The sequence below is a fragment of the Haemorhous mexicanus genome, chromosome 2 (assembly GCF_027477595.1).
Source record: "Haemorhous mexicanus isolate bHaeMex1 chromosome 2, bHaeMex1.pri, whole genome shotgun sequence".
Classification (NCBI taxonomy): Eukaryota; Metazoa; Chordata; class Aves; order Passeriformes; family Fringillidae; genus Haemorhous; species Haemorhous mexicanus.
Genome location: NC_082342.1, coordinates 79,087,454 through 79,101,076, shown reverse-complemented (window position 1 = coordinate 79,101,076; position 13,623 = coordinate 79,087,454).

Genomic DNA, 13,623 nt, shown 5'->3' with positions numbered 1-13,623 from the left:
TTAAAAACCCATTTTCAGTAAGTTTGTTTTGTCTACAATTGACTACAAAAGCATTCATTTTTGACAGGTGGTATTGTGAAACAGAGGTAGAACTGTTATTTATAGCGTGAAAAAAAGCATTGAAATATATATGCAGATTTGTCCTGGGAATATAGAAGATAGGAGAAGCCATTTTTTTCTACAAATTATAAAAGTATAGACTTAAGAATTCCCAATTAAGTACGGAAAGGAAATTTTGCATGTATGACAACCTCTGATTTGAAAGTCAGTTTGAGCAACTGCATTGGCAGATGAACTTTTCCTGTGAGAAATTGCAATAATTAGGCTGCAAAAATAACTTCTGAAGAGGCAGTACTTATATAAATAGTATTATGCAGGATGAGAGTACAGAAATAAGACTTTGGATCTATGCATGTACGCAGTGAGAACTATAAAACTATTGTTGTCTGAGATTCATTGTTGGCAATTTCTTGAAGAACACCAAGGCTAGTAACATGTAAGTGTAAAAAACTTGTAAAGCATGGTTCACACTTGCTTTTGACTTGCTCAGTGTTTTATTCTAAGTATATAGGATTTTGGCAGCAACAACACATGTAGAATATTTTTGGGTGTTGGCACAGTATATCAACTATTCAGTGCATTATATTAATGAAACATTTAAATTCTAACTCAACCTTATAAAACTGTAAAAGTTTAGGAACTGAGATTTTTTTGCTCCTGCTTACATATTTTATGAATCAACCCATCACCTATTGCTATGAAATGAGATGGAATTGTATGAGGAATGACATATTTTCCCTTGCTGAAGAATCCTATGGCACTGTGGTTCACAGATTATATGTCTGTATGCTTTCTTCTTAATAACATAGAAGTAAGGCTACAAAGAATAGTAATGGTCCTTACTGTAGAAGTAAGGGTGTCTTTTACAAGTGAAAAATGAACATTATAGCCTGGAAGAATCCCACACATCAACCAAGTCCAATGTCCACTTCACCAGTCAGCAGGCATTCAGCTGAATACAAAGAACAATTTCTCAGCATGAATTTCACGAAGAAATACTGCAAATTCATCACAGTACGGATATTTAGTGTACCAAGCATATGGATAATTAAAATATCATGAATGCACAGACCCAGGTCAAGACACATAATACAGAAATAAATTGTGAGAAAATAGCACTCAAAGCAATCAAATGAAAAATTCCTAATGTTCTTGCTGAATTGGTTGAACGATACAGATAAGTAAGGGATATTTTTTGGCAAAAACATTTCTATTCATTTATAGTTTTAGAGGTTGGCTAGAAACATTAACTTAACATCCAGCACTTGGTGCTGGTATTTACGCCTACACTGCTTATTCCATGGAAATGAACAGAAGGGATTGTTCTGCAGATGTTGATGGGAATATTACAGTTGAAAGAATATATATGCTTGGAATTGCTGGCAGCCACATAGTGTAAGTTCATCTGCATAATTTTTCCGAAGAAAATTTTAAAAAGGCAGTTGTGATACACATGTAGTCAATTATTCTCAAATAGACCAGTGTAATTCAAGTTGCAGCAAGATATTTTCCTTCTTGTGAGTTCTCTTTTATTTCCACTTACAGTGTTTCATGGGTTGTTTTAAAATGTTTTCCATCATTACATTTACCAAAACAACCTAGTACATAGTGATGCAAATTGGAATTCTCAGTCTTCTGTGACTTCCTTCCTTAAGATCCTTAAATGAAAAATTACTTTTCTTTTTTTTTTCCCTGTCAGGGAGTGTAAAAAGTACTATAAGAATGTTGGTAGTCATGATGAATTGGGCTGAAAGTCCCATAAGTTATATTACATATTTTACACGATTATACCATCTTGGTGAACTGGTTTTTGTACTACTGCATGACTCTTCACTGTACCATGCATTACTTGATTTTTTCAGTTTCTGAGCATCACAGAATGAAGTCCAGATGCTACGGAAAAAAAAAAAAAAAGAAAGAGAAGGAAAAAAAGGCAAACAAAACCAATCAAAACCAAAAAGAACACCCAACCCAACAAACAAACAAACAAACAAAAAAAAAAGCCCCCCACATAAACCACAATCTTAAAAGATCATGAAACTCTAAAGTATATAAGGTTATATTCATTTAGTTTCGGTACTATATAAAAGGAAGAGGAAAACGTGAATAAATGCTTTATATAAATCAGGTCTCTGTTATCTATCTAACCCCCATTTTTACCATATTATCTCCTCCTGAGATACTGCTGTTGCCTAGTAGGGAATCAGACATACCATGCCCTGTGGTGATTAATTTCCCTTAATGCTAAAGAAGGAAACTGTAGACATGACATTAGCAAAAGCTGCAACTTTTTATCATGTCATTTTGCTATCATCTATCTTTGCTTCTTGGTCCTGCAAAACCCCATAAGCCACTTTCCAGTCTCATACTATAAAACCTCTGTCTGGTTAGTACAGATGAAGGATAGTAACAGTTAATCTGCTTCTTTTGTCCCTTGCATATTTTCATTATGAAAATTTAAAGTTTAGGATTTTTTTTTCCATTTTGCTACTGCAAGCAAGAGAACTAGATTCTAGGTAGAAGATCTGCTGCTGTTTGTAAGATACACTTGTTCTGATTTGCCATTACATTATTGATTAAACCCTTGTCAGTTCGGGAAAAAAAATATCACAGGTAGCTACATTTAAAGAAAAGGATAAGAATTCATATGTTTTCCCATTAAAATTTCACTTTTGTTCGAAAACACAGAGAATTGTACTGTTCTGTGCATAATTTACTTACATCTAAAACACATATTTTCAATCTTTGATGTTTTCTGTTTTTACTTCTACCAAAACTCTGCATACATTTAGGAAGTAGTATATTGCAGGTCTAGGAACACTTGCTGATGTTTTCAACACTAGATATTTAGATCTTTGATTTAGAGCTTTCATTTATCTTTAAGACCATATGTTTGATATTATATTGACAGCTATTGGCAGTGAATTTTTCAGTAACACAAAAAAAATTACATTAAGGCAATGTAATTGCCTTACATGAAGTAAGAACCTCTTCATCTATCAGACCCCTTTCACTGGGTTGCTTGAATTAAATTCCAAATGTGAGGTTTCCTTTGCTGTCTTGGCCCCTGATTTTCTCCCATTATCTCTCAACCTGTTCATTACTGTATTGGAAAGACTATTCTGTGCAGTCAGTCCATATTTCTACAAAGAGAAAAATGCTCCTGCCTCTCCTTCCTTCCCTGTCTCTTCTGAATGGTTTGTAGCTGCTCATTGCAGTATTTCAGTAATTCAATTCATTCTGGCACTTTTTCATTGATACAGGTGGGTCATGTTTCTTGATGGACAGTATCTATCAACTTCTGGTTGTTAGCCATGCATTGATAGAGAGTTGGGACTCATATGTCAACTTCTTAGAGGAACGTGTCCTAATTCCTTTGAAGCATTGCACAATAGTTTTTCCCCTGTTGATTCCTAGAATATCAGGAGGGCTTGGGCCTTTGTTACTCAAAACTCCACACCCTGCTAAATCTAGTTAAAAACTCTAGTTAATAAATCTGGCCAGTTTGTACTTTATCCTCATTTAAAATGTTTTTCATAAGTTTATTTTTCAGTTTTTCAAAAAATAACTAAACAAATAACCAATAATATTTATTTCTTTTATGAAGTGTCTCAGAGTTTAGAGAATTCATTAAAAAGAAACAAGCTGCTAAATCTTTTCACATCTCCAGGCTCCCCTTAGCACCTTATTTTAAATATTAATTTGTAGCTCACTGTAATTGAATATGACAGCACAAAGAACCTCACTTTCTCCCATCCAAGTAATTAAGAGTCACACCTGTGGCAAGATTAAAAAATAGTCCTTGGAAAAAAAGTCCTTGTAGAGTGAAACTCTTCAAACGTATGTTCAGGATATGCACATTGACAAAGAAATCTGTTTTCCTGGAATGTTCTTTGGAATGTTCTTAAACAAGGATTGTTTTACCAATCTTTTGCTTGTTTGTTAATTTTCTATTCTTGACAGATATTGAATGAAATACACATGCCAAAGATTGCCTTTCTCTCTGGTGAGCACCTTAATCACTAAAAAAATAAGTTAGGATAAGTGGAATATTAAAAGTGAATATTTTCCCTTCATATCCTATCCTATCTGATGCTTGCCATAAAAGACATACGCTTATGCTGGTTTGTATTTTCTCAAGTAGAGTTACAAGTCATTTCTCTGGAAGTTTAAATGAATCTGATTTTATTTGAAATAGATTGAAGTACTAACATGGCCAGTCACCTGTCTCAGCTGAAAGGTTTGACTGACAACAGGAAATGCAGACCCAGCAACTTTCTGATTTGACTGCTAAAAGCATTCATTAGAAAATTGTTCTAAACACACCCTTTAAAGATAAAGACCAGCAATGGTACAGTCAGTCCCACAGTCTGTTTGCACATGTAGCTCCATGTCTACAGCTTTCCCAGGCTGGCCAATGTGTTCTGTGCTTGCTCAGGGTGTCAGACCTGACACGTGGCATCAGTATTGGACTAAGGTGAGTGTAAGTAAGACCTATTTCCTTTTAAGTTAATGTCATTATCTACATGTTTAATCCCTTTTAAGGAGAATTGCCTAAACATTAAATACACATTTTTTAAAAATGCCAGATCAGATTGGGTAGTGAATAAAAATGCAATATTATCTCACAAAAGTTTTATGCTGTCATTTTTCTTCAACAGGTCCCATGTAAATTTATACATATCCTCAGACCTACTCGATATGTTTTGCATTTGTGATGCCTTTGGAAAGATGTGTTCCTTCTTTTTTAACTATTTTATTTTTCCCTTTCTTTGCTAAAGAAAAAGAAGTTCTCAGGTTTAAAGGCTTCCTTCAATAAGTAGCTAGGAATAAGAAATCACGCCACAGAAAGAAGCAAGCCTTGGGTTGCTAGAGGCATAGCTCTCAATGCAATTTTTTTCATGCTTACTTATTGTATAAACAGAGCAGAACAGAGTGTAAGTACAAGTCTGTTCATTATCATGACTTCTAGCATATAAGTGTCTAATTAATTAAATGCAAAAAAATAGTGCTTTCTGTTCATGATCATAAAATGTCCTTGACTGGTACTAACAGTTTGATCACAGCTATTTTTCTAACTCATTTTTTCTATTGACACCGATACTTTTCAAATGTGGCTCCATAAAATAAAATATTACTGATGTTATAGGTCTGCAAAATGCATCAGATCAAAACTGCTGTTTGCAATTATCACCCAATGAGCACACCAGGATACAGCCATAGGCATCCTTCACCTATCAGATCAATCTGTGTCCACCCATATATTTCCTGTGAAGTTTTTAAACTCCGTTTAGTTTTTTAAGGTTATATTCATTTTATCACCTTAGAAATACAGGCTGAAGTGCTGAAATTGAATCCATGGTGGTTCTACTACAGATGTTTCTCTTAAAAATGTGCTTTTCAGTTATCTTTTAATGCTTCAGTGGAGACTGAAGTTGTTTAAGTTCCTATCTCTTTGAATTGCAATCAATCCAACCTTTCTCACTTTCATCTGTGTGACTCTAATTGAAATAAGCCTCAACACATATTTTTTCCACAGCTGCTTCCACTGGCTTTTCTTTTACTTGATGTGATTTATTTCTCACAGTCCTAGAGGCTTCTAGCAATGTTTGAGTCATGCTTCAGACTGTCAAAAGTGGTGGTATACTGTCTATTAATTACTGTGTCTGCTGTCATTCACATTAGTGCCCAAAGGAATCTTCATAACAAATTCAGCTTCTGTAAAATATTCCAAAATATCCATTAATATCCAGAATTGGTCAAAAGACATTCATGTTTTTTATTATTTTATTTATTTAAAGTAAAATTGAAAATTAAACTTTCTAGAAAGGTATTTGGTAATTTTTTGGTTTAAAAATCTTGTCTCCACATCCACAAAGGAACACAGATAGATTACGGCAGATGAGGAGCCCCAAACATACTCTGCCTGGCTCTTCCCAGGCCTGTCACAGGGATCATCAGCCCAACAAAGGTCCATCTTCACAAGTCCAGAGGATACAGGGAAGCACAATGGCAAGCTGGAAACCTAACATGATAGCCTCAGCCTAAAATATCCAAGTGTGAAACCCATGAGGAGGAGTCAAGGGGAGAGATTCTTCAGAACACTTTCCAGACTGATGTGGGGTGATGCTCAGGGGCTGTGGGGACCATTATAAGATACAGTTGAAGAGCATTTTGAGATTGCACAAGACTCATTTTGGGATACTTAGGGGAGGTACAAACGGCACTAAAAGGGAGAGGGTTAGATGATTTGGGGACTAACAATTGTGGGAAACAGAAGGATAAGGGAATAGAAGGGAGGAGCTCGTTCATGTGCTTGTCTGGCTATGCCCTGTGCCCGATCAGAGACATCTGTCATGATTTCCCATTAAATTCCTAACTCTAACCCGGGTGAGAACTCTTGGTCCTGTGAGTATGAGGGTGTGAGCTGATCTCTGCTTTCAGCTGTTTTCCAGTAAGGGCCTCTCATCTCTATGTGCATTTGTGGGAGTATGGGTTGCCAGCAGCTGGAGTAAGAGCAGGTGAGCCCGAGAGTCTGTGGCTGAAGTGAAGGTCAGGCTGAATGGCTGAGCCCATTGGTGCTGTTTGTTTTCATGCTCCTGAAATGACTGTGTGAGGGCTGGGGCTGTTGCCCTTGTATGCATGTGAGTAAATATGTATATACTTCTGTCTGTGTGTGCATGTGTGTGTGGTTTGTGTACTTCTGTCTGCTGGACATTTTCAACCTCTCTGTGGCTGGGACCTGGGGCTGTGGAGCTTCATCTCTCTTGGGCTGTCAAATCCTGAGTGGTGTATTTTCCTCTAACAATATTACATATTAAAAATTGGATTTCAAAGCAATATTTCAACTTGGGATTTTTTTGTCATTTTCAATACACTACACTATTTTTCTCATTTTATCATATGTTAGAAATATTTAGTCTGTCCTACTACTGACATTTAATTTTATTTTCTTATTCTAGACAGTAGGATGGCTTTAGTTTGAAGATTTAATCCTCTGCTTTGATAGAATCACTGACTACTGGTTACTAAAAATGCTTTAATAGATAGACTAAAAGAAATACAATATGAAAGCACTTTGTAATACTTTGACAGAAACAAAAAAAACCCCAGAATCTATTAGCAATATTTTATTTTTGTAAAATAATGTGTAATGATATGAAGAAAAAAGTAATTCCAAAATTCATTTTAAAAATGAAAAGTTAGAAAAAGGAATTACCTGAAATACTTTCTATTAAAAAATATTAATTTAATTCATCCTCTCAATGTTATTTTGTTCCTTGCTGTTCTTTCAATCTGTAGTGGTTATGTTACTACTGATTTATAGTCATTTTAAGCACATTTTAATGTAAGCAAAAACATTTAGAAAGTTTATCTCAACTTAGTTTTTCAGGTCTAATCAGAATTTATATAAAAATAATAATTAAGCAAGGGCAAATACATTTATGTTATGTAAAAGAAAGAGAAGAACTTGAGCTTGAATTCATTTATCTGCTCTTGAAAGACAAGAGGTTTAAATTTCTTTAAGAAAGGACTATGCAAAAGAAATTATGTAAATGTACATAGATATTTTTAAAAGAAAGCTGGAGAAGGGAAGCTACAAACACTCTCAATTCAAGAAACATACAAGAATACAGCAGAGGTTTAGTTTCAGACAGGTTCTGCAATCTTATCAGTGTTAACTGACTTACAGCCTTTGCAAAACATATTTCCACTTGTTTGAATAAGCTGTAAAACCTTTCCTTTACAGTTTTGTAGAGTTTTTTTATTAGGGATTTAACACAGAATCCTGTAAATTTTTGAAAAGGAATAAATGCAGGTTGCTTTTGCTTGGCATAGTAGTTATTCCTTTTTCTTTTTTACTTACACATCTCTCCTTAAAGGGCTTGAAATTGGGCTTTTTAACAGAATTTGATAGAAGCCTTGATGCTACAAGTTTGCATAAAAGATGGGAGTCTTAATGCATCTTGAAAAGCATTTGAGAATCATAACTCAGCAACTAATTTACTTGTAATAATTTTCTACTATGACATCACATGAGTACTTTGCAGAATCACAATTTAAGACCTTAAAATATTGTTATCTTGTCTTACATGGAGAGAAACACAAAGCATTCTAAAAAAAAAAAAAAAAAGTGGGCAATCTGTATGTTGTTCAATCTGTGAAATGGTCAGGATTCACAACAATGTAGCTAAGAGACAAGAGCTTGTATACTATCTAAATAAATTCTTCTGATTGAAATTTAATTTATAAAACACTAAAGCGCTTCAAATTTTAAAAGAGAAAAATTGGTCTTAATTATGTCTTGGAATTTTTTGTATGTAATGAGCAACTTTTCACTACTTTTCAGTATTTGAGCAGAATTATGAGACAATAAAGTTAAACTTTTAAAAATCACTATTGGACAATACATATTTTTTCAAAGATCTAAACATCATATTTAATGATAAAGTAATTTTAAAATTACCATTAGAAGACCAAGTGCTACCAAGTAATGTTTCTAAAACACAGATGGTCTAAAACTTTTCAACAATGAAGAGATCTATCAACTTGCATTATCACATTACCATGAGAAAAAAACATGGATTTACATCAAAGGTATTTCCATTTTTTGCCTGTAAGAGCTATATTTTATTTATTATATATAATAAACAATGAAGCATTAACACAGCTATGTGACTTTCTATTTCTAAGCAAATATGTTCCAATTATAATTTCTTTTCAATTAAAATGTTTCACCTAAACCTCTATCTGAACAAGTATTGCATTCATGAACACAAGGAAAACAAGCAGTTTTTCAATGGCAGTGCCTAGAATATTGAAAAAAAGATAGTTACAAATTATTACTATCACATCATATCTTGAGCAATTAGAGGCTAACAACTGTACTCATGAAAGTTCCATTTCTTGAACTAGAGTAATTTAGAACATGTATTCCATTAAAAATAAATGTGCTTTAGTTTTTGGTGTCATCCTTCAGAAAAGAGTGAGCAGTACCATGAATATTTATTTATTACTGAATTCTGAAGATCTCACAGGTGAATATTTTCATACATATGCATTTATTCTTCAATTCAAAATATTGCTTGGAGATAACAGTGGGAAGAACCACCTAATTTTTATTTTTCAGAAAAAGAAACTAAATACAGATTGTGGCAATTAATGTCAAGTTTTGTAATTTAAATGTCTAAATAAAATCAAGTGTTGAAATTTAGGTCCTTAAATCTTGATGTCAGCACAATTTGAAATTTTCAGGTGTTTCATGTCTGACCACTACCTACTGCTATAGGAAGGCATGATTATTTTATAGGTGCTTTATCTGGCAACCCAGACAGAGGTGCCCTATGTGCTAGCAAATAATAAGTGGCTTAAATCCATGAAAGTTAAGGCCAATAAATTCAGCTGAATATGAAATGAGGAGCTAGTCTTACAGCTACATTGACAATTTTAGGAGTTTAGGCCCAAATACACAAAGCTAATGAAGTGAAAGAGCAAATCTAAAACATTAACATGACAGTGACTCAAGTGTCCAACATTAGATGGGGGAGAAAATGGCAAAGGTAAATATGATAAATATCATTGAAATAAAGACAGTTTAATAGGCAAAACAGAAGTTGGGTCCACAAGCAAAGCAAAGCAAGGGATCCATTCACTGCTTCCCATGGGCAGACAGGTGCCCAGCCACCTCCAGGAAAGCAGGGCCCCAACACGTGCAATGGTTACTTGGGAAGACAATGTCCCAATGTCCCCCCTTCCTCCTTCTCCCCTCACCTTTCACTGCTGACCATGGCACTGCATGGTATGCAATATTCCTCGGATCTGTTGGGGTCAGCTGTCCCGGCTGTGTCCCCTCCAGGCTTCTGGAGCACCTTCAGGATCTTCACTGGCAGGGCTGTGTGGGACAGAGACAGCCTTGACACTGCAGGTGCTGCTCAGTAATGAGTAGGACATCAGTGTGCTCTCAGTACTGTTCTTGGAACAAACCCAAACCACAGCACCATAACATCTGCTAAGAAGAAATAACTCTATCCCAGACAAAACTGGTACACACTGGTGTTTTCTTTATTCTCCTACAGAATAAAAAAAAGGAAAAGAAAAAAAAAAAAAAAGAAATGTAAGGATACAAGAAAAATTACTTTACAAGGATGTACATCACTATCATTTAAAACCTTTGTAGAACATACTCTATTTTATCAGAGGCATGGCATTACTTCAAAAACTAAACATCCCCCAACATTTTTATATAGCATGTAATACTTTTGAGGAATAAATAAAAACATTTTCTTCATTTTCTTCTAAACTGTTTTATTATTTCATTAAATCAAACATGATAGATGCTGTTCTGGTTTGAAAATATCTTGCCTGAGAAAAAAAAAATATCCATAAATATGAGTAAAGTCCTGTCATGCAGAAATCACTTGAAAAACATGGACAATATCAATGAGTTTTCTGCAGATGAAAAATTATTCAAGTAAAGCCTTGCATAATGATGGATAAAAAAAATATATTGGGAACATGTACCTCTTAACTCTTTCCTAAGAGGATTTTGTTATTAGATATATAGCAACAGCCCCTATTACTGAAAAATTGTATCAGTCTCAATAAGACACATAAGTTGAGCTTTCCTACAAGAATCAAGATTGTTTGATATAAGATGTAGAATTTAAAAGCAATTATCCTAATAACTTCATTTTCATCATTAAATTGGTTCTTCTTGTTTGTTTGTTTGTTTTTCCTTTTCATTCATTTTTAAAAGAGAAAGTAAGAAGACTGAAGTATTTGTACTCATTTAAAAATATTTTGAAATTTAAAGAAAAAAATGAAAGTATTAATCTGGTGAAATATCATATATGTATATATGTATGTATGTATGTATGCACGTATGTATGTATGCATGTATGTATTTTATAGCTATATCATTCTAGATCCCTCTCATAGGTAATAGAGAGGAAAAGAATATTTGCATTTTATTTTACTTTAAGACACTGAAGTGGATTGACCTTGACTTCAGCAGGGCAGGTGGAGAAAATAAAATCCAAAAATCTTCAATGTAAATAAAAAAAGCTTAATGAAGAGAAGGAAAGGCTGCATGAAGAAGTGTAACAAAAAAAGAAAACTTATTTTCTGCTTTCCATCAGGTGGTGATGTCCAGACACTTCCCGGGAAGTAGGGCCACAGTACCCACGGCAGCTGCTTTGCGAGACAAACACCTTAATAACAAATGTCCCTCTCCTCCTCCTTTCTCATATTTTTTATTGCTGAGCATGACATCATATAGATTGGAATATCTGTTTGGAATATCAGACACTACTACCAGACCTTCCCCACAGCCACTCCTTAAACCTTCCTGCCCACCCCTGCTCTGCTGGCCTTTGGTGATGCTAGCAAGTTGGAGAGATAGCCTTGATGGTGTGCAGCAGTAGCCAAAACCCTGGTGACTTATCTTATTTGTTTAACTACAAACACAAAGCACACCACTATGAGGACAGCTGTAGAGCGAGTTAACTCCTTCCCAGCCAGACCCAAAAAAGAAGCATTAAAAAGGAGGAAATAAGTAATATTCTGCAGGCACCCATTTCTACTTTTTATAATATATACCTTCCTTTGACATGAAAATTAATTGAGAGGAATCCTCCACCCTAAATACCTGCCATCAAACCAGATCTGCTCCCTTAAAAAATTGATGTTTATCTCAATGTTTATTATGTGAATTAAGAACTCACCCAATCATATAACTCTCTTGGCAAGATTTACATTTTTCACCAGACAAATGCTTAGAGGAAGGAGAAGCCCGGCAAAATGTCACAGATGTGCGTCTATCATCCCTGAGCAAAAAAATGGATTCCCTAGTTCTTCTCAAGACCAAGGTTTATTTTTCCACTCCCACTGGGCAGTAGTTATGAGCAATCATGCAGAATCACAGAATCACAGAACCATGAGCTGGATCAGGCTGGGAGGGAACAGAGAGAGTCATCTCATCCAACCTTCCTGCTCAAGCCTGGTCATCCCTGAGTATGTTGTACAGGATTGTGACTGGATGGTTCTTGAGTATCCTCAGTGAGTGACACTCCACCACCTCTCTGGGCAATCTGTTCCAGTGCTCCATCACCTGCACAGTAAAAATGTTCTTCCTAATTCATTAAGCATTCATTTCAAGCATGATCTCTGAGCTTTGACGAACACATTCAGGAGAGCAACTAGAAAAAACTTAACTTATGCTAGGAGCAAGCAAACTCAACTGGAAGAACCCATCTTACTGAACCAAGTGATTTTCATTATTTATTTCTATAAAAATTGTTTTATTGGTTTTTTGGTTTTTTATTTTTCATTATTTATTTCTATAAAAATTGTTATATTGGTTTTTTGTTTTTTTGTTTGTTTGTTTTCAAACCAGAGTTAAAGAGGTGTTTAAAATTCTCTAAAATAAAGTAATTGCTTATCTACAATCCTTTTCTCACTGCTAGGATATTATGTTCCTATGTATATTCAAATAAGATACCTTTAAAATAAAATTCTAATATAGATCTACTTTTAGACTTGTAAAATAAAACCAAAGGAAATGCCTCTCTGCAGTTCTTGATGCAGTGCTCCAGAAGCATAATTTGCATCTTGTCCATTTCCTCAGCACTTTTTAATTAGTATCTTCATTCAGCCATATACTAAATTTGCTGACTGACCACTGAAGGGTTCAGCAGGTTGACTGCCCTGAACTGCCATTTGGGATTCCAAAATCCTACAATGTGAAATGCAGTTAGTCCAAGTCTTCCTGTTTTTATTCCCAGCTTCACAGTGGAAGCAGTTTAATTACACTGAATTACCTAATTGTTGCTTAACCTACATGTATTGAGGCTGCATCATCTCAGGATACTCCATATTTTCTGTTAAGATGTGCCCCCTGGTGTTTCACATCAATGCTATTGGATATAGGACTATCAGGAAAAGTACCACAACCAGAATTTGGTCCTATTTATATATTCTGTACAGTGACTTACATTTTCATTTATACCATTTCAAATGGAAGCAATTTTCTTTCTGCTTTTCTTCTAAACCTATAAATTTTATATTTATTGTTTTTTCCCCCTATAAAGAGCTTATGTTTAATTCTGAATCTACTAATCTGCTCTTTTTTGAAGTCTTCCAGTTGATTGTTTATGACAAATGTGTTGCTGTACACTGAAGTAAAAAATGGTAACAAATCTAAGTTCATAAGTAAAATTAAAAAATAAAAACCCCCATTTCCTAGAATAACACAGTATTTTCTAAAAGAATACGAAAATAATGTAAAAGATAATAGACTATTATTAGGGCTTCCTTTAGTGCAGTGAAAAGAAACAATAGAATTAATTCATTTAGGCTTTTATAATCTCTATAAATCTGCCCACATTATCAAAGGAAAAGGAAAGAGAAGATAAAAACCCCTAAAGCCATATAAGCATATAGATAATATGATACCTTAACTCTTGTATGTTTTCATTTGTAGAGACAAATGTATTGACTTTGTGCCTAAACACTATCATTGAAAAAACAGTTTTGCACTTTCATGCCTTGAAGGTTAAACTGGTT